General features: G+C 39.8%; 1 protein-coding gene across 5 annotated transcripts in view; it reads right to left on the bottom strand.

Moving 5' to 3' along the window:
• Positions 1-21,291, bottom strand: part of INVS (inversin) — a 144,542-nt gene that overhangs the window by 66,514 nt on the left and 56,737 nt on the right. The gene's annotated exons all lie outside the window — the stretch shown is intronic.

Below are 21,291 nucleotides of genomic sequence, written 5' to 3'. Positions count from 1 at the left end.
TCACCATTCCTAGGAATATATTGGTTACAGATATTAGTAATTTCATGACATCAAACTTTTCTGTAATGGTCAGAGAGCAAATGAATCTGGAGACACTAGAGGGAGTTCTTCAGGGGAAGCAAGCTGCCACAGCAGTATGCCAAGAACGCAAAGCCTGGACGGCTCTTTGCTGGGGACATTTTTCAGAGTTAGATTTGCAGAGAGCAATCTTGAGGAATAATTTAGTGTACTCTCTGGGACAAAGAGCTGGCTTGCTTACTATTCACTAAAAGCTAAAAATTCTCCAAATTCCACATTCTTCAGATGTCACACAAGCCCATTCTGCACCATGTACATCTGGGACCTCTTTATCACCTCATAGTTCTTGGAAGTAAGGACGTGGGGCCGACATGCAGGTATTCATGCTATTTGCTAGGAGTGATACAATTGTCCTTTTGGGGGGTTCTGATAGGAATCTCATGTCCCCAATCAGATTAATTTGATGGAGATTAATCTTGACTCGTGTCAAGAATATATAGGGAAGAGGAATGTACTTTTGAGAGACATTCTATCAAGGTTTCCTAGTGAGTCTGCATATTTAACTTAAATTTGTCAAAAATATAATGGCTTGACTGCTCTTTCTGTGGGTCATTTCTCAGCCTAATGTTTTCTTCAGTGGCACACAGGCTGGCTTACTCCTTGATGAAGAGGAGATCGATTCCCAGAATTCTGTGTTCCTCAGCTGTAATAGAATCCCGCTGCACGCACAGTTTTCATCACGGCTCTCCGCTTCTCCCCTGTGGCTCTCAGGGCCCAGGGAAATGGACGCAGACATACCGGAGCTCCTGCTGCTTGCTGTGCAATGCAGCCCTCCACCACTCTCTGGAGTCTTGGGTCCACCGGCAGAATCCAACATGATTAGACTTACTTTTTACCTTGTACATAGGTTCAATGATAGACTTACATATAATCTATAGGATCGTGTATAAAAGTATTAGGTAGTATAAGAAAAGTAAGAAACATGATCAGTGCAGTGAGTGGGAGCTGCATAATGCAGAGTCTTTATCATATAGGAAATGGGGAACCAATGAAGAGCTTGAGAAGGCAAATGACATCACTGGATTCATGAGATTAAAAAAAATCACTCTGAAGATGGTGCAGAGGATACATTTGAGAGGAACAAATCCTTAGGTAGAGAGACCAGTTATAGGCTATCATAGCAAACCCAATTAGAAATGTCAAGAGTTAAAGGAGAATTACGGGACCGACTAGAGGAATATATCAGAGGATTCCTGAGCCGGTACTTTGATGGAAAAGATGCTAAGTACTGAAAAGATGAGGAAAAAATGGTGTGAAATATGGAAAGGGTTTGAGCCGTAATTTTTTTTCACTGTGTGAAGTTTGAGATATCTGAGAGAAATCTATGTAGAGATGTCAGATATGTCTAGCAAAGAAAAAAAAGGAGAGAAAAGGGTATATATGGATGTGAAATGTGAATGATAACTACATTCAAAATATAGGTTTATGAGTCACGCATACTAACTGAAAAAAAATTTTTCTTATGGCAGTAATTTTCTTGCATAAATGAAAGAACACAAAACTGGACATATAATCCCAAATTCTACCTAAATTTAAATATAATTGAAATATCCACCAAAGTGGCTCAGTACAATGCAATCTGGTATTGTTCTTTACCTACTATGAGATACCACCACCATATCAAATACGGAGTATGAATATGTTGGGAAATAAAGGGATCTTTTCCCATTATTTATGACTCCTTGGATCATGTCGCAATTGATTTAGGTATGTATCTGGAGTTTGGTCTTTTGTTTAAAGTGGATCTTTATCACTGTTGGCATCAAATAGGAAAGAAAGTAGTTACAAAACCCCAAATATTTAAAAGGCATAAATTCACTGAGTTATACAAGCGAAATAAAATCTGCAATGCTTTTTCTAGTCACCGACATTTCCCCTCCTTCCTTCAACTTCTGGATGTTGAGCCTAAATACTTTTTGTTCTATAGTTAAAATTTCTAATTACTCTCCAACTTTGATGGTAACTATATTGTTACCTTGACATATTAATCAAATCTTTAAGAGCCTCCATTCCCTGTCTTTGAGAATTTTGTAAGCTATTTGACAATTTTCCAAGCAAAGGCTAAGAATGGAGCTTCAAAGAAAGAATGGGAGCTTTATTTATTATTTTCCAAGTTTAAGATGTTCATCCATCTGGCAGAGGAGCTAGACAATACATCAGCCAAGAACACCTCTCTGGCTTGAAACAGATTCTGGCTCTCAGAGGACTGACTGAAGGAAAGGCAACAGCTTTAGCTGTTCTGTGGCTGGACTCTTCTAATATCCCCCAGAGCCTCCTCCAAGCCTTGGCTCCCAATCTACTAAAGTGGTTTCCATAGGAATAATCAGAGCTTTCAACCGACACGTAATAAAATAGCATGATAGAAGAGAAAAGGTTACTGTCATATATATATGTATGTATATATATATATATATATACACAATACACACACACACACGCATACACATTACCACCAAATCGATTCCAATTCATAGAGACCCTATATACATACAGGGCTTCAGAAACAGTGATTCTTTACAGGAGCAGACAGCCTTATCTTGTATATGTGTATTTCTAAGAAAGGGAACTACAGAAAGGAATCCTTGGCTCTAAGTTTTCCTTATCTAATACCTGAATAACCTCCGTTAGTTGGTTAGTAGTTTGCTTGTTTTTATTGGGGGCTCTTACAGCTCTTCTAACCTTCCATACATCAATTGTATCAGGCATATTTGTACATATGCTGCCACCATCATTTCTAAAACATTGTTTTACTTGAGCCCTTGGTATAAGTTCCTCCTTTATTCCCTCCCTCCTCCACCCTCGCACCCTAGTGAATCCTTGATCAATTATATATTGTCATTATTTTGTATCTTCTCTCTTAGTTTTATTATTATGAAATTTGTTCTCTCGCTAGACAGTATTTCGTATGGAGGAAACTATAAAAAACAAATTTTAAGAACAATTATAAAATGCCATGATACTTGGTTTGCCACACACGAGGCTATTGTGCTTGTAAGGTGTTCTCACTTGTTGATAGAGTGGAACTTTTAAATGTCACCCACCACCTTTTGGGATGATTACAAACATACTTGGTTTCTCACAGCTGATATATCGATATGAATGCACTTATGTCGCCTAAAAGCAATAGTTCTCAAACGTTCGCATCTAGAGAGCATATTAAACCACAACGATTTCAAAACTAAAGCTTTTCATTCCAGCTGCCTCAAAAAGTCCAACGTATCATCACTTTTAATCACATTTCTTCTTTTCCTCTTATTAACAACGCGCCATTCAAGCATATTGAAGCTCAAGTCTTAGAGCATTCAGAAATGCTGGACCTGCAAATCAGCCAGACCTGGACTCTTTATTGATTAGTATTTCTCAAAGCCTCAGAGTTTGCATTAATAAAAAGAAAAATATTGTGCTGGTTCATAGAAAGTGCTAAAACTATATTGGTTTCCTTCTCAGATTTTATTGGACTTCTCTAACCCTAGAAGTAGTCTTTGCAAACAGAACATCTTTCATTTGACCATGTTTGTTTCAAGTAAAGAAATGTTAAGAAATTTGTTCCTAGTGTCTTCACTGCTTAATGTCCATTTTAATTTGTCTAACCTGTCTCTCATAGGTCTTCTCTCAATTACCATTGCAAACATAGCTATTAAAATATAATGTTTTATTATGAAATTTCAGAAGTTAAAATCAACCAGTACTGTTAAGGTCGTTGTTACTTTGAAGCCCCCCAAGTCTTGTGTTAAGCTCCATCTTTAGTCCTCTACCAATGTATCATCGTTCATATCTTAGTTTTATTGATTCTAACAGGCAGTTTAAAAAAAATCAATTCATCTACTCAGCAAAGATGTGTGCCTTTGGGGAAACAATTTCTAACAACTGATTGAATCTATCTGCTGTCTTCCCTACTTCAGTTCCATATAATGGTGGGATTTCTTTCTTTTCTTTTTTGTTGTTGAGATTTTTTTAACAGTAGGAAAGGCAAATATATAGATAAATGTATACATTCAATTAAACCCACAACTTTAACATATCCTATCCAGGCTACGCATTACAAGTTTTAAAGGAATGGTTAGAACCAACAAGTAATCTGACTTGGTAACAATGAATATGTTCCGATCGGTACTTTACAGCAGTGAACTGAAGACTGCATCTCCTACTTTCAAGTCTTGCCATCTTTTACTCACATCACAAACAACTCCATTTATAAACCAAACCCTGATTTATGCCCTGCTCATTATTCTAGATCTTTCTGCCACCAGTTCAGATCTTTTCCCTTTGGAACTAAGAAAGAAGCCATTTGATCTGGTGAGGAATAGGTTAGCGATTGGAGTAAGGAAGAAACAGAGGTCAAAAAGCTATTTCAGATGTGCCAACTTCAAAATGGGGCATAGGAAAAAAGCTACTGTATACGAACATTTATGGGGTGAGATCCAGTTAGTATAGCAGGGGCCAGACAAAACCCAGGGATACATATGGTAGCCAACTAAAAAGGAGGACAGAAAAAGGAAAGAAAAGGGTAGCGGGGGCACAGGGCACTAACCCACCCAAGGGGAGGGTATTGCTTCTATCTCCACAGGGAAAAAAGGACCAGACTTCAACCCGGTGCTCCAAGATGTGAATGCAACACACTGGCATGAAGCAGCGAACCAGTAGAGGTCTGAGGGGCTGGCCCCTATGCCAACTAAGTGGACAGCCACCCCCCCCCCCCCCCGCAGAAGAATTCACTTCAGAGGACAGCACTGAAGCTACATCTCAGGGAGAGGGACATGTCTGGAGCAAATGAAGGGGGAGGAAGAGAGAGTGGAACACATCTGGCCCATCAAGCCTTGAGGACAATATTCCCCACTCAGAGCAGCCAATGCACAGAGAGAACCACAGGGCTGGCTCAACTAAGAGACACGACGTCCCTCACTGACCCATAGCACTACGGGGGATAACACTGGAGACACAGTGCGGGAATTGTGTCTGATCTGACCCCACCACACTGAGGCGAAACACCAAGGGCGTGGATCAGAAAAGCAAGGGGAACAGAACAACAAAGTCCACAGGGATTACCAAAAATAGACTTTGGGGCCAGGGTGTGGCACCCCATCAGACTCAACTGGAAAACACTCCTAAAGATCCACAAACAGACCTTGAACTATTTACAGGCTTTTTTTTGGTCATTGGTTTTTTATGGTTGTTGTTTTGTTTTCTTTTGTTCCTTTGTTTTGCTCTGTCTTTTTTTTTGGTGCAAATTATTATCTCAGCAGCTCTATCTAGATAAAATAGGCCGGATAAACAATCTGGAGGAGAAAACAACAGGACCGATGGTTCTGGGGGGTCATAGGAGAAGGGGAGATGGGGGAAAGGAAGTGGGGAAACAAATCCAGGGATAAGGGAACAACAAGTGATTCAAAATTGATGGCAAAGAGGGTAAAGAAGGCCTGGTAGGCCTTGATCAAGGGCAATGTAACAAAGAGGAATTACTGAAACCTGAATGAAGGCTGAACATGATAGTGGGACAAGAGGAAAGTAAAAGGAAATAGAGGAAAGAATTAGGAGGCAAAGGGGATTTATAGAGGTCTAAATAAACGCATGTACGTATGTAAACATATATATATGTGTGATGATGTGGAAATAGATCTATGTGCATATATTTATAGGTTTAGTATTCAGGTAGCAGGTGGACATTGGGCCTCCACTCAAGTACTCCCTCAATGCAAGAACACTTTGTTCTATTAAACTGGCATTCCATGATGCTCACCTTCCCAACACGATCCCTGAAGACAAAACGGGTGCAAAAGCAAATGTGGTGAAGAAAGCTGATGGTGCCTGGCTATGAAAAGATAGAGCACCTGGGGTCTTAAAGGCTTGAAGAGAAACAAGCAGCCATCTAGCTCAGAAGCAACAAAACCCACATGGAAGAAGCACACCAGCCTGTGTGATCATGAGGTGTCAATAGGATCAGGTTTTAGGCATCAAAGAACAAAAAACATATCATTGTGAATGAGGGGGAGTACGGGGTGGAGACCCAAAACCCATCTGTAGGCAACTGTACATCCCCTTACAGAAGGGTCGCAGTGAGGAGACGAGCCAGTCAGGGTGCAATATAGCAATGGTGACACATACAACTTTTCTCTAGTTCTTTAATGTTTCCTCCCCTCCACCCCCCGTTATCATGATCCCAATTCTACCTTACAAATCTGGCTAGACCAGAAGATGTGCACTGGTACAGATAGGAACTGGAAACACAGGGAATTCAGGACAGATAACCCCCTCAGGATCAGTAATAAGAGCAGAGAAACCAGGAGGGGAAGGTGGGGGAGGAAAGGGGAACCGATCACCATGATCTACATATAACCCCCTTCCTGGGGGAAGGACAACAGAAAAGTGTGTGAAGGGAGGCATCAGACAGTGTAAGATATGACAAAATAATAATAATTTATAAATTATCAAGGGTTTGTGAGGGAGGGAAAGGAAAAATGAGGAGCTGATACCAAGGGCTCAAGTAGAAAGCAAATGTTTGGAGAAGGATGATGGCAACAAATGTACAAATGTGCTCGACACAATGGATGGATATATGGGTTGTGGTAAGAGTGGTACAAGCCCCCAATAAAATGATTTAAAAAAAAAGATGTGCCGTTTTATAATTTATCCCAGGTTAAGTGTCCAGTTTACTCTGTATTTCCTGGGATGTGGATAGAGTTTATCCTATCACAGACAGTGTTGTACTTCAAGAAAGACCTTGAAATGTCCTTTTTAGGATGAATGCAATGACATTCTTCTTTAATATGTCATTTCAGGCACAGTAAACTATAAGGTTTTCTGTTTCAAAGTGGCCAATGATTATTCCAATGTATGCACCCACCACTAAAGCTATTGATGCAGAAATTGAAGAGTTCTAACGTCTTCAGTCTGAAATTGATCAAACATGCAATCTAGATGCATTGATAATTATTGGTGACTGGAATGCAAAAATTGGAAACAAAGAGAAAGAACAGAAGTTGGAAAACAAGGCCTTGCTGATAGAAACAAAACTGGAGATCACACGGTGGAATTTTGCAAGACCTATGGCTTCTTCAAGGTCTTGCAAAGATCTCTTTTCAACAATACAAACTGTGACTATAGGTGTGGATTTCTCCAGATGAACTACAGCACTCAAATGGACTCCATCCGTGGGAAGAGACCATAAAGAAGCTCAGAGTCAGTAGCTAAACCAGAGCAGGCGCTCGCTGTGAGGCGCACCATCGACTGTGCTTGCGTACGTTCAGGTTGCAGCTGAAGAAAATGAAAATAAGTCCATGAGAGCCGAACATGACCTTCAGTTCATGCCACCTGAGCTTTGAGGGCATTTCAAGAACATATTTGCTACATTGAACACTAGTGAGAGAATACCCGAAAAGCCGTGAGAAGCCATCAAGAACATACATAAAGAAAACAAGGTCATTAAAAAGAAAGACAAGCTTAGCATGGAGGTCAGAAGAGACTCCGACACTTGCTGTTAACCTGAGAGTAGATAAGGCACACGGAAGAAATGAGGGAGCCAAAGAGTTGAACAGAAGAGTTCAAAGGGCAGCTGGAGAAGACAAAAGTAAAATATTATAATTAAATGTGCAAAACTTAAATTAGGATATCAAAAAGGAATAACACATTCAGTATATCTTAAACTGAAACAACTCAAGAAAAAAAATTTAACCCTCAACTTGCAATCTTGAAAGAGTCCATTGGCAAAATACTGAATGCATCAAACAAAGGTGGAAATAATACATAGAGCCCTGTAACAAAAATAACTGGCCAGCATTCCACCGCTTCAGGAAGTAACATATGAGCAAGAAACAATGATACTGCAGGAGAAGTTCAATCTGCACTGAAAGCATTAGTCAAAAATAAGGCTCCAGGAATTGAGCAATACCAACCAACTGAAATGTTTTAACAAGCATTTGATGAAGCACTGGACACACTCACTTGCCTATATCAGGAAATTTGGAAATCATACTTATTCAATTTGCATGCTGACCAAAGAATCAGAAAAGTTGCGTTATGTGCAGAAGAACGTGGTATCAGGATCGGAGGAAGGCTTATTAACCCGTGATATGCAGATGACACAATCTTGATCGCTGAAAATGAGGACTTGAAGCACTTGCTGACGAAGATCAAGGACTGCAGCCTTCAGTGTGGATGACAACTCACTGTAAAGAAGACCCAAATCCTCACACCTGGGCCACTATGATGTGTGGGGAAAAGCTTGAAGCTGTCAAGGATTTCATCTAGCTTGGATCCACAACCAACGCTCATGGAAGAAGCAGTCAAGAGATCAAAGGGCGCACTGCACTGGGTAAATATGCTCTTCAAATGCTGAGAAGCAAGGATGTGGGACTAAGATGTGTCTGACCCAAGCCATGGTATTTTCAATGGCCTCATATGCATGTGAAAGTTGGACACTGAATCAAAAAGACCGAAGAAGAATCAATGCATTTGAACTATGGGGCTGGCGACGAATATAGGCATGGACTGCCGAAAGAACAAAAAAGCTGTCTTGGAAGAATGTACAGCAAGAGCGCTTGTTAGAGACAAACATGGTGCGATTTGCTCTCATGCACTTTGGACATGTTGTCAGGAGAGAGCAGGCCCTGGAGAAGGATGTCATGGTTGGTAAAGTCGAGGGACAGTGAAAAAGAGGATGGCCCTCACCAAGACAGAGCAGCACGTGGCATAAATGAAGTCCAACTGTGGGGCGTGACACAGGGCCGGCCAGCGCTTCGTTCTGTTACACACAAGGTCATGACAAGTCAGAACTGACTCGATGGCACCTAACAAAACCAGCAGTCCAATATGAGCGCTGCCATTTCTTTCACTCCTTATTTGCTTTTTTGCTTCGCATTAGAGGTAATTTTTTAATAGATGTCAACTCACTGTATATAAAACTTTATCTTTGGAATAAACCGTGATTTTACAAAATAGCACTGAATTTTTTATACAAGACATAACATATTCATTAAAGGTTTTTTTAATGTCAAGAAGAAAGCAATGATCACTTGTATCTCACAGACCTGGGATGACTATGGTATTTTGATATACTCCCTTCGTACAGCAAGTGTTTCTTAGCCCAGCTGCACTTTTGTTTTTAAATGCTCCATATCAGGCTTTATTTTATATCCACAGTATCCCCGTTGTAAAAACCAGAAACAGGTTCATTTCATGGGTAAGAAAATATGCATTTAAGTATATCACTTAACTATGTGTTCACTTCTAAAGATGATCAGTTTATCAAATCCAAGAAAAAAAATGCCACGAAATAACTAAGTCACAAATGGTTGCTGATTTGGTTTTCTGTAAAATGAGAAGGTTGGAGTAGGTGATTTAAAGGGTTCCTTCGATCTGCTATAAATTTAACATCTATAGTCAGCAACATTTATAGTTTACAGAATCTTCAGTTTCTAGGAGTGTGTCATATATAATAAGGACTCAATAAATAGTTTTGAATGAATAACAAAATAAATAACAAGTTGTAACATGGATAGTTATCACCTGGCAGAGGTTAGGAAGATTAACTAATATCTACAAGAGTGGTTTGTAAAATATAAATGTAATTAAAATTGATTGTTATTATCATTGATGATCTGGAATATAAAACTACAAAACTCATTATTCTAAAATATAAAGGCTAAGACATGTCAACCGTTGTCACCTTCTTACAGGACTCTTAGAAATTTACTATGAAGTTTATTTCTTGAAACTCTTGTTTCAAGTATAATTCACCCAATTCTCATCAATAACCAATTTAACTGACTGTTTACAGACAGATGAAGAGACAAATGACAAATTAGTACTCCCTAGGTTTGTGGCATGGACATAAAAAGTGAATTTATTTTTCAAATACCTTTTATAGCCATAGCCTTGCAAGTAGAAGACATCTTATTTGGTTTGCTATTGATCCAAATGACAAGGCTGAGCATCAGATTAAGGATATGTCAGAAACCTCAAAGAAGGCAACCAACGGATGCGGCAGACTGGTAGCTCCTTTCACAATGATCTATTAAGGTTACTGTGTGTTTACCAAGGCAGTTGGGAAAACACAGCACAATATATTGGGCTGTATCAAGAAACAAGCAGAATGCCCATAAAAACTTCTGATACCAATGTGAACCCCCATATACCAATTGTGATACATATTTATTTTCACTAATAAAAACTCGGTAATGGCTAGTTTGGGATGATAAAACAAGGGATACAGGGTTTTTCCAACCCTTGTCCATGGCCACGTTTTCTTTACCAACAAATGGTAGCATTCCTGAGAAAAGATAACTGGTGTAAGATGAAGGGAGGAAATACTACCTAATTAAAGCTGTCTGCAAACCCAGAGCTCAAGTGCAATTCAAGAATGTCCCTCGAAGAGATCTCTAGTGATACTGGAGGATGACTTAGAAAAGCATGGTGATCAAAATCATGCCACAGTGGAGTTCTGAGAAATAAAAACTCCGAGTGTCTCTTACATGCAGTACAATATTTCATGAAAAAATAAACTTTACCTTAGATATAAAGTACCAAGCATGTAAAGTAGCAAAACTAAACAAAACAAAAAAAGAAACCTACTCAGAGGTGGGAAAATCTGCCTGTCTGTGATCGCCGTGGGATTAGCAGTTCTTTAAGGAATCTCCATTACTTTGTAGACTAGAAAGAATTGAGGAATTTTGTGAGAATCGTGGGAATAGAAAAAGCCTCAGAAAATTCCCCTTTCAGATGCCTTTAGACAGACTCAAACTGGTTTTCAAATCCCAGAGTGCTTTGCTCATTATCAAGAGACCAACATTTAACACTGTTACCGACTAGAAAGATAAAAGGCTGTGGACTAAAATGATTTAAGACATTCACAAGGTACTCAACTTTTCAGTATGATTTTATCCAGAATTTGATACTTTTAATAACAATAATAAATCTTGCTTTTACTTATTATCAGCTTAAATAATGGTGAATAAAAGTTTACCTATATTATTATTATTAAATGCTGTAGCTACAACTGAAGGTCAAGACACCTAGACTTTTGTCTGGTCCTAACAAGAGAAACCTGACATGAATAAATTCTATTTCAACTGACCAAACAATTATTGATCAGTTCTTTGTATAAGGCACTGTGTTTAGCGGTGCCAACTTTTTGGGCCTTGGATGCTCTAATAGTGACTTGAGGGAATTAAGTTGTAAACTAGTATTTATTTACCAAAGTATTTGCAAAGACCTTGAATTAGAAAGCCAAAAGACAAGAACACGCTCAGCATATCCGAAATGGAAACCTCTCAAGAAAAAATGCAAGCCTTGAGTTGAAATATTTATTGAAAATTTGTATGGGCAAAATACTGAATGATGCAGGACACATTAAAGAAGATGGAAGAACACATAGACTCACCGTCCCCAAAAGAACTAGTCGACATTCCGTCATTTCAAGAGGTCGCACAGGAGCAAGAAGCAATGAAGGAAGAACTCTGAGCTGCACTGAAAGTACTAGCCAAAAACAAGGCCCCAGGAAAATTCATGGAATACCAATTAAAATGTTTCAATAAGCTGATGAAACCCTGGAACCATTCATGCCTCTCTATCAGGAAATTTGGAAGACAGCTATTTGGTCGACTAACTGGAAGAAACCTGTATTTGTACCTATTTGAAAGAAAGGCGAACCAACAGAATGCTCAAATTATACAACAATGTCATTGATATCACCTGGAAGTAAAATCGTGCTGAATATTATCCAACAATGGTGTAGCAGTACATTAACAAGGAGCTGCCAGAAATTCAAGGCCAATTCAGAAGAGGATGTGGCATAAAGGTGATGAATGTCAGATGGATCTTGCCTGCAAGCAGAGACTACCAGAAAGACGTTTACCTGTGTTTTGGGTTTTTTTAAACCTGTGTTTTAATGACTATGTCAAGGCATTTTAATGTGTGGATCATTACAAACTATGATAACCTTGAGAACAATGGGAATTCAAGAATACTTCATTGTGTTCGCGCAGAACCTGTAGCTAGATTAAGAGGCTGTTGGGCGAACAGAACAAGGCAATACTGCATGGTCTAAAATCAGGAAAGGTGTGTGTCATCGTTATATCCTCTCACCAGACTTACTTAATCTGTAGGTTGAGCAAATTATCAGAGAAGTTGACTTATATGCAAAAGAATGTGGCATCAGGATTAGAAGGTTTATTACCAGTGTGTGATTTGCAGATAACCACTCTAACTGCTGAGAGTGAAGAGGGCTTGAAGCACTTGCTGCTGAAGATCAAGGTTGTATAGCCTTCAGTATGGGTTACAACTCAATGTCAAGAAGATCAAAATCCTCACAACAGGACCAATAAGTAACCTAATGATGGATGGAGAAAAGGTTGAAGCTGTCAAGGATTTCATCTAGCTTGGGTCCACAATCAGTGCTCGTGGACGAAGCAGTCAAGAGATCAAAGGGCGCGCTGCACTGGGTAAGTCTGCTGCACAAGGTCTCCTCAAGTGCTGAAGGCACGGTGGTTACTTTGAGCACTAAGTTGTGTCTGACACAATGGCACCTAACAACATTTACCGAAGTGTTTTACAGATTGCCAGCTTCTTAAGATGCTATTGCGTTTATGTTAAAAAAGAAGTGTTGAACTCAAATCTTTATGAACAATTCTGTATTAAAAATAAATTTTTCTTTTATGGTGTGACTTTTCAGAACCTTTAAGATATTAATGTGCGTGCAGATAGAAGCTGGAGGCACAGGGAAACCAGGGCGATGATACCTTCAGGACCAGTAGTGTGAGGGTGTTACTGGGAGGGTAGAGGGGAGAGTGGGTTGGAAAGAGGGAACCGATTACAAGGATCTACATGTGACCTCCTCCCTGGGGGATGGACAACAGAAAAGGGGGTGAAGGGAGACGCCGGAAAGGGCAAGATATGACAAAATAATTTATAAATTATCAAGGGCTCATGAGGGATGGGGGAGCGGGGAGGGAGGGGAAAAAAAGAGGACTTGATGCAAAGGGCTTAAGTGGAGAGCAAATGCTTTGAAAATGATGAGGGCAAAGAATGTACAGATGTGCTTTATACAATTGATGTATGTATATGTATGGATTGTGATAAGAGTTGTATGAATCCCCAATAAAATGTTTAAAAAAGATATTAATGTGCATTGTGAATTTCCCAATATGAGCATGCAGTATTTCCCAAATATATCTGACCTTGTGACTCATTTCCACACAGCACTTCCTGGAAGTATTCTAGGAAACCAAAAAAAGTTGGGACATGCTACACAATTCTTTTCAAGGTTCTGTTAAGCTTTTATTAATGTAATTTAAAAATTAAGAAAATAGATTTTTTTCTTAAAAATATCATTTTATTGGGGGCTCATACAATTCTTACCACAATCCATACATACATCCATTGTGTCAAGCACATTTGTACATTTGTTTCCATCATCATTCTCAAAACATTTGCTTTCTACTTGAGCCCTTGATATCAGCTCCTCATTTTTCCCCTCCCTCCCGCTCCCCTCTTCCTCATGAACCTTTGATAATTTATAAATTATTATTTTGTCACATTTTACACTGTCCAACATCTCCCTTCACCCACTTTTCTATTGTCTATCCCCCAGGGAGGAGGTTATATGTAGATCCTTGTAATTGGTTCCCCCTTTCTACCTCACCTTCCCTCCACCCTTCAGGTATCACCATTCTCACCACTGGTCCTGAAGGAATCATCTGTCCTGAATTCCCTGTGTTTCTAGTTCCTGTCTGTACCAATGTACATCCTCTGGTCTAGCCGGATTTGTAAGGTAGAATTGGGATCATGATAGTGGGGGGAGGAAGCATTTAAGAACTAGAGGAAAGTTGTATGTTTCATTGTTGATACCCTGCATCCTGACAGGCTCAGCTCCTCTCCACAACCCTTCTATAAGGGAGTGTCCAGTTGTCTACAGATAGGCTTTGGGTTTCCACTCTGCACTGACCCTCATTTACAATGATATTATTTTTTGTTCTTTGATGCCTGGTACCTGATCCCTTCAACACCTCGTGGTCACACAGGCTGGTGTGCTTCTTCCATGTGGGCTTTGATGCTTCTGAGCTAGATGGCCACTTGTTTATCTTCAATCCTTTAAGACCCCAGATGCTATATCTTTTGATAGCTAGGCATCATCAGCTTTCTTCACCACATTTGCTTATATACATTTGTCTTCAGTGATCATATCAGGAAGGTGTGCACCCACTGATATGATTTTTTGTTCTTTGATGCCTGATACCACCTCGTGGCCACACAGGCTGGTGTGCTTCTTCCATGTAGACTTTGTTGCTTCTGAGCTAGACGGCTGCTTGTTTACCTGCAAGTCTTTAAGACCCCAGATGCTATATCTTTTGATAGCCAGACATCATCACCTTTCTTCAACACATTTGCTTATGCACACATTTGTTTTCAGAGATCATGTTGGGAAGGTGTGCATCATGGAATGCCAATTTAATAGAACAAAGTTTTATTACATTGAGTAAGTACTTGAGTGGAGGTCCAATGTCCATCTGCTGCCTTAATTCTAAACTTATAAATATATGCACATAGATATATTTCTCCACCATCCTATAAATACCCTTTGCCTCCTAGTTCTTTCCACTATTTACTTTTACTTTCCTCTTGTTCCACTATCATGCTCAGCCTTCATTTGGGTTTCAGTAATTTATCTTGGTTACATTGCCCTTGCTGAATCTCTACCAGATCTCTCACACCCTCCTTGCCACTAATTTTGGATCACTTTTTGCTCCCTTGAATAGAGTTGTTTAATACCTAACCTCATTTTTTTTCTTGAATCAACTTTGGAAAATATACTCAAGGAAGAAGTTTAACAAGGCCAAGAAGAAGGCTGCTTGAGACTGAAGTTTTAAAAAACAACAGCAGCAAAAAGTCAAGCTACTAGATAATGAGCTATACAAAACACTGACAATGAATATCAGAAAGCAAACTGCTGAGTCCACCTGAAGCAGTGATTCTTCCCAGCCAAGCTGCCTTTCAACTTTCTTTACCAAAAGTGACTGCTAAGTGTTTAGCAAAGGCTCATATAACGCCAGAGATGCTAAACATCACACGTATACTGGGCTTGATGTTTTACATCTTAGAAAATATAATTTGTGCATCGCTATGGGGGATCTATCTTATTGTCTGCAACATGCTCGCATTCACTCTTGGAGCCCAACACATCACACCAGCTCAAATTCCCTTCCCATCCTTCACTCCCTTTTGCAAATGGATAAGAGCTATTGCTCTGGTTAGAATCAGGTGGCAGTACACAGGGTTATAAAGCTCGGAGCTTTATGACGTGCAGTCAAGCACATCGGAGGAGGACTTATGGCAACCTACGATAAATCTGGTTCATCCAAAGAGATGAAATTTATGAATGAGTCTGCTCAGTAATAGAGCCAAGCCCAAGAATGACTCTGCAGACCCACACTTCTTGGAATCAGTGTTCTTGGGATATTCCCAGAAAAGAGGCGCAGCAACATCTTTGTTTCTGAAGGCCATGAAAGTTGATGGCTGCTGTTGTATGACAGTGGAATGTTTAAACCATCGCATGTAATATGGGAGATGAAGCTCAGAGGAGGAAGAGGAAAATGAAACAAAGTAGAGCAGGAAAAGACAAGTGGAAAGGATTGAAGTTAAACAAAAACAACAACAAAAAGGTATGATAGGTAACTCCCACCCATCTCTCATTCTTTTCTGTCCTCAGCTTAGCTTCCTCAATGTTTTAGAAACTGTCGTGCCTGTTTTCTGCTTTGCAATCTTTGCTCACTCTAGTCCCGCTGCAGAGACCCTGCCTCCTCCAGCTCCTTGTTTAAGCTTGGCATTTCTTTAGGAGTCACTTGAAATTTCAGGTCTTCCACGTAATCAGTAGGCTCAAAAGGAAACATACGCGATTTTAAGTATTTTGGCAGGAAGGATTTTAAGGCAAAGAATAATACAAAATAAACGAAAGCACTCTAGCTAGGCTTTAAGAACTGACTAAACAATGCAAAGGCACCGTTGTGACGGCAGCAGTATGTTCAGAACCCACTTATAGCTTCGCCAAGAAGTGAAACTATAACTGCCTCCAAACACACCGGAGGAAGGAAAATGGAAACTGGAGCATTCCACCAAAGCTCGGCTTGTCATAGTTCCTATCTCCGGACCTTTGACACACTTACGGCTTATCAGGGACACTCCGCACACTAATACTGGCTTGTAAGATTAATGACTTGCTCCAGTACACATGGGGAAAAGTTCATGGGAAGATTCTATTACCTTTTAGTTTTGATTTTCCATGAACTTTTGAAGCCCTCTTATATGCTCAGTCTCTTTAATTTACCTTAGAAGCATTTGCAGTCAGATATTGATTATAGCCCTAGTGGAACTATTGGGCAAGCATTACTAATTGTAAGGTTGGTGGTTCAAACTCGCCAACTCACTCAGCAGGAGAAACGAGGCTATGTGCTCCAGCGAAGATTTATAGCCTTGGCAATCCTATATAGGGTTTCTATGAGTCAAAACCGATAGTCTAACTGTGGTTATACGCCGGTTGTGGTATATATCTTGGTCTCTTCCTCCTCTAATTCGATTCCCTTGGATTGCTTTTCAAAGTAAATGACTGCAAATTATAAACAGATAATGCATTTTTAGATCATAGTTTTTCCAGTTTTGGGTAAAGGCATGCTCGTCTTAGACTAACTACAGTAATTCTCATTCTTGGCCTATAACATGCTGTGTAATGAAAGATTTCAAAACTGTTGTGGAAAGTCAGGCCTGCAAACAGTCTCTGGTTGACAGATTTTTTTCCCCTTGTAGAGGAAAAAACGATGGAGAGATAGGAGAGTTGGGAACTCGATGGACATATTTCTGATACTTCTGAGAGAGATCACTTTCAAAATGTCATATAAGGAAGTATGCTTTCTTCGGGTACCTATTTGGTGGCTGTTCCACACAATGTTTCCACGAATCAAGTAACCCAGATGCTTTTCAAAAGTGTCTGCATCGCAAGCAGATTGGGAAGGAAGAGATGGTGTTCACCGGCAGGTCAGAGGATTGATTTATTCCCAGAGCAGGACGATAAGGATAAAGTCTCCTTTGGCGGTTGCTCACAGGTCACTGTAAGATTGGGGGCCGTCTAAGCTCGCTTTCCCTCCGCTGCTGCACCAACTCACTCTTGGTGAAGTATCTACCTGGAAGTGCTTTCACTTTACCCCTTGGGACTCGTGGGCAAGGAAAACTTTGAACACGAAACTCCGGCTGCCGGCTATGCCCTAAGGAATACATTGTCTAAATCCACTTGAGTTTGATGTCTCCTTACCAGTTAAGTCTATGTAGTGAACCAACCTTGCAGCTGCATTCGTTTGTCAACTATTTGTTAAATGAATAAATGAAATATGGCTGCAGCGGAAGCAAAGTTATGAAAGCTTCTTAGACACAAGCAAACGCCTTGAGAGAATGAATCATCAGGCTTGGGGGATAATGGCCATAGTCTTAGGGGACACCAAGATCACTTGGCATAGCTCACAAAGAAAACATTCGAAGCCCTACTTTGATGACTCGCAACTGGGATCTTAAAAGCTCACGAGCAACTATCTACGGTCTCTTCCCATCTAATGGAAAAAAGTAAGATTGAAATTAAAAGGCATATGGCAATAATTTGTCCAACAGACTAATGGACCATGCAAACGTTAGTCTCCACAACCCTAAGAGCAGAAAAACAAGGTAAGTTTTAGTTTAGATAGTGCCCAACTACCATTAGCAAGTGTTCTAAAAAGGATCGCCTTAAAAGATCTTGGATAGAGTGACTGAAATTAGAAAGACTTGTAGGACATGATAGGTTTTAGATTTAAAAATTTGGTAGACTTGGACAGGGCAAGATATGACAAAATAATAGTTTATAAATTATCAAGGGCTCATGAGGGAGAGGGGAGTGGGGAGGGAGGGGGCAAAAAGAGGACCTGATGCAAAGGGCTTAAGTGGAGAGCAAATGCTTTGAAAATGATGAGGGCAAAGAAGAATGTACAGATGTGCTTTACACAATTGATGTATGTATGGATTGTGATAAGAATTGTGAGTCCCTAATAAAATGTTAAAAAAATTTGGTAGACTTAATTAATATGGTAAAAATAATGGATATGAAAAAGAGAGATTTACAAATGTGCTGGACACAGGGTATGTATGCATGAATTGTGATAAGTTGTAAGAGCACCCCATGAAATTATTTTAAAAATTAAAAAAATTATAAAGTGAGAGCAAAAGAAAAAGAGAGATTTAAAAGGAAGCCCCAAATATGCATATAGACTCTCCTAAAATCCTTGGTTAATTCCTGAACTGCACACACATGGTAAAGACTCAAAAAATTACTCACTGCCATCAAGTCGAAGCTGATTTGTAAGCACCCTTTAGGACAGGGTAGAGCTACCCACGTTAGAGTCTCAGCCTATCACTTTTTACAAGAGCAGTTTCAGCCCAACACATAAGCAGAAGCTACCAGGGCTCTAAGCAGTCTGCAGCAAGGAATCAAGAGAAGGCTGAAAAAGCAACCACAGATTTCAGCTTCTCCACTGAAGACAGGATTTAGAATTTGAGCACAGTATTGACAGAGGAACGGGAAAACACCTTGAGCTTTCCACTAAAATCACAGCCATATTTTGTGGAAATACCCATAAAAAACACACACACACCACTTTAACCGTTTATACATGTACAATTCGACAACATTGGTCACGACCTTTACGTTACGCCACCTTTCTTTACATCCTTTTCCAAAAAATTCATTATCATTAACACAAACTCATTGTTGTTAGCTTCTCATTTATCCTTTCAAGTTGCTGTTGTCAATCTGATCACATGTAGATTAGTCTTTAATAGAATGTAATTTTGAAGTTCTATGATAATTTTAAAATTATGTTTAAATAAATTCTTTTCAAATTAGACTAAACTATAATCTGATTTAAATTTGACTTTTGCGCACGCTTTTAGTTCCAGGTTTTAAAGAGTTCTTCACAGTTATAGTTTCGGGGAGTCATTGAACTTCAGTGGCTCTAGAAAGTCCAATTATCATGAGATTCTGAGATTCTCTAATAACACACACAGACATATATTCTCCTCTCTTCCTGCTTCTGAGCTTTATCCCTGGGCAAATTTTGTCCATTTGATCTTGTATGGCTGATTCATCTATATAGTGCAGACCTCCCTGATGTTATTGTTCACCTGGTAGACCTGTTTGCCATCTGAAAGTTGAGGCAAGGGATGATGCAGTACCAGGCCTACAAGGTTTCTAATAGTCAAAGTGTCAGGTGTTTCATCAGTTTTTACCAGGCCACTGAACCTGGATTAAACTAAAATGATTTTGAGGTTTTCTCCACATTTTTCTTACCCTCTATCCAGGACCTCCTATTATGACTTCTTTCAGAGTGGTCAGCAGTGACAGCTGGACAGCATTTGGGTCTCAGGGTCAAGATGAGGTTCACGTGGTCCATTAGTTCTTTGGACTGTTTCTTTGTGTCTTTGATTTTTTTTCATTTTTCTTTGCTCCAGACATTTGCGAGACCAATAATTAAACCTGAGGTGGCTGCTCACAAGACCCCAGTTGTTACAAAACTAAGAAGAAGACAGCACTGTCTTTGTGGACTATGTTGTGCCAGTTGAACTTGATGTTCCCTAAGATTATGGTCCTGATCTCCCAGACCAGAGACACACGCCATAAAGATGAGTGGCTATGGCTATGCAGTTTTTATACTTTGCCCCCTGCATGCTCTACTATAGTCATGGATATATTTGCAGCCTATGAAAATACAGATGTAGAAATATCCTCTTTCAGATCCATGTATGTTCCATGGAGTGGTCCCATTTACTCTCCCCCCCTGTTCAGCATGTCTATCAATGCACCCACGGCTGTAAGTGCTATTATTTCAGGATAACGGCATTGCATAGCACTATTATGCATGTCATAGTATTCGCTTGTGCTTGTGCTCCTTCTGGTGTTGTCCTTTGCCTCTATCATTTTGTGCTTAGGTTCATACGCATCTACCTTTGCTCAAGTTTATATGTGTCTACCTTCTGGTTATTTACCATCCATTCCCTCCCATTCTTGGTAAATGTCAAAGAATGTTTCTTTCTGTGTATAGATATTTTCTTGGCCTTTTATACAAGTGTCTCATTCAGTATTTGTCTTTTTGTGATTGAGTAATTTTACTCAGCATAATGTCCTGTAGGTTTATCCACGTTATGAAGTGTAACTCAGATTCATCATTATTCTTGAATGCTGCATAGTATTCCACTGTGTATATGTGCTATGATTTGCTTATCCACTCATCCTTTGATGAGCATTTAGGTTGCTTCTATCTTTTTGCTATTGTAATAGGGTTGGGTTGTGCATTTGTGTCACGACTGTTATTTATCTAGGATATACACCTTGTAGTGGGATTGCTGGATTATATGGAGAAAACTTCATAACAGTAGCAAAATTATAGTTATGAAGTAACAATGAAAATAACTTTATGGTTGGGGGGGGGGTCACCACAACATGAGGAACTGTATTAATGGGTGGCGGCATTAGGAAGGTTGAGAACCACTGATCTAGAACCTTTTAATGTAAATCTCTTCCAGAGTGGTTAGTAGTGGTAGCCAGGCACCAAGCCTCTAGTTATTCTGGTCGCAGAGACTGAGATTCCCATGGCCCATACTTGTCCTTTGAACTAAATATATCGGAGAAGTGGGTAGGGATGGGAATAGAGATACCGAAAGGGTAGGAGGAAGTGGGGGGGTGGGGTGGGGAGGGAAGGGGCACTGATCACAACGAATAGTACATAGCCACACATCCCCAGTCAGGGGGAAGAACGCAGAAACCAGAGGGGAAGGGAGATGGTGGTCAAAGTGAGATTTGAAAATAATCAACAATCTACAATTTTTCAGGGGCCACGAGGGTTGGGAGAGGGGAGGAAGGAGGGAAAAAAGGAGGAGCTGATCTCAAGGGCTCAATGGAAAGTAAATGTCTACAAAAGAATGATGGAATATACGTACGAATATGTTGGATACAATTGATGTATGGTTTTTAACAAGAGCTGTAACAGTCCTCAATAAAATGGAAAAATAAAATAAACACCATATTCTGCACCCCACCCCCCGCCAAAAGGCTCTCAAAACCCAAACCAAAGCTCCTGCCATCAAGCGGATTCTGACTCACAGCAGTTCAAGACCAGAGTAGAACTGCTCCCTGGGGTTTTTGCGGCAGCAAAT

The sequence above is a fragment of the Tenrec ecaudatus genome, chromosome 10 (genome assembly GCF_050624435.1).
Source record: "Tenrec ecaudatus isolate mTenEca1 chromosome 10, mTenEca1.hap1, whole genome shotgun sequence".
Lineage (NCBI taxonomy): Eukaryota > Metazoa > Chordata > Mammalia > Afrosoricida > Tenrecidae > Tenrec > Tenrec ecaudatus.
Note: the sequence above shows the minus strand (reverse complement) of the source record. Positions and strands in the feature narration are given on the sequence as shown.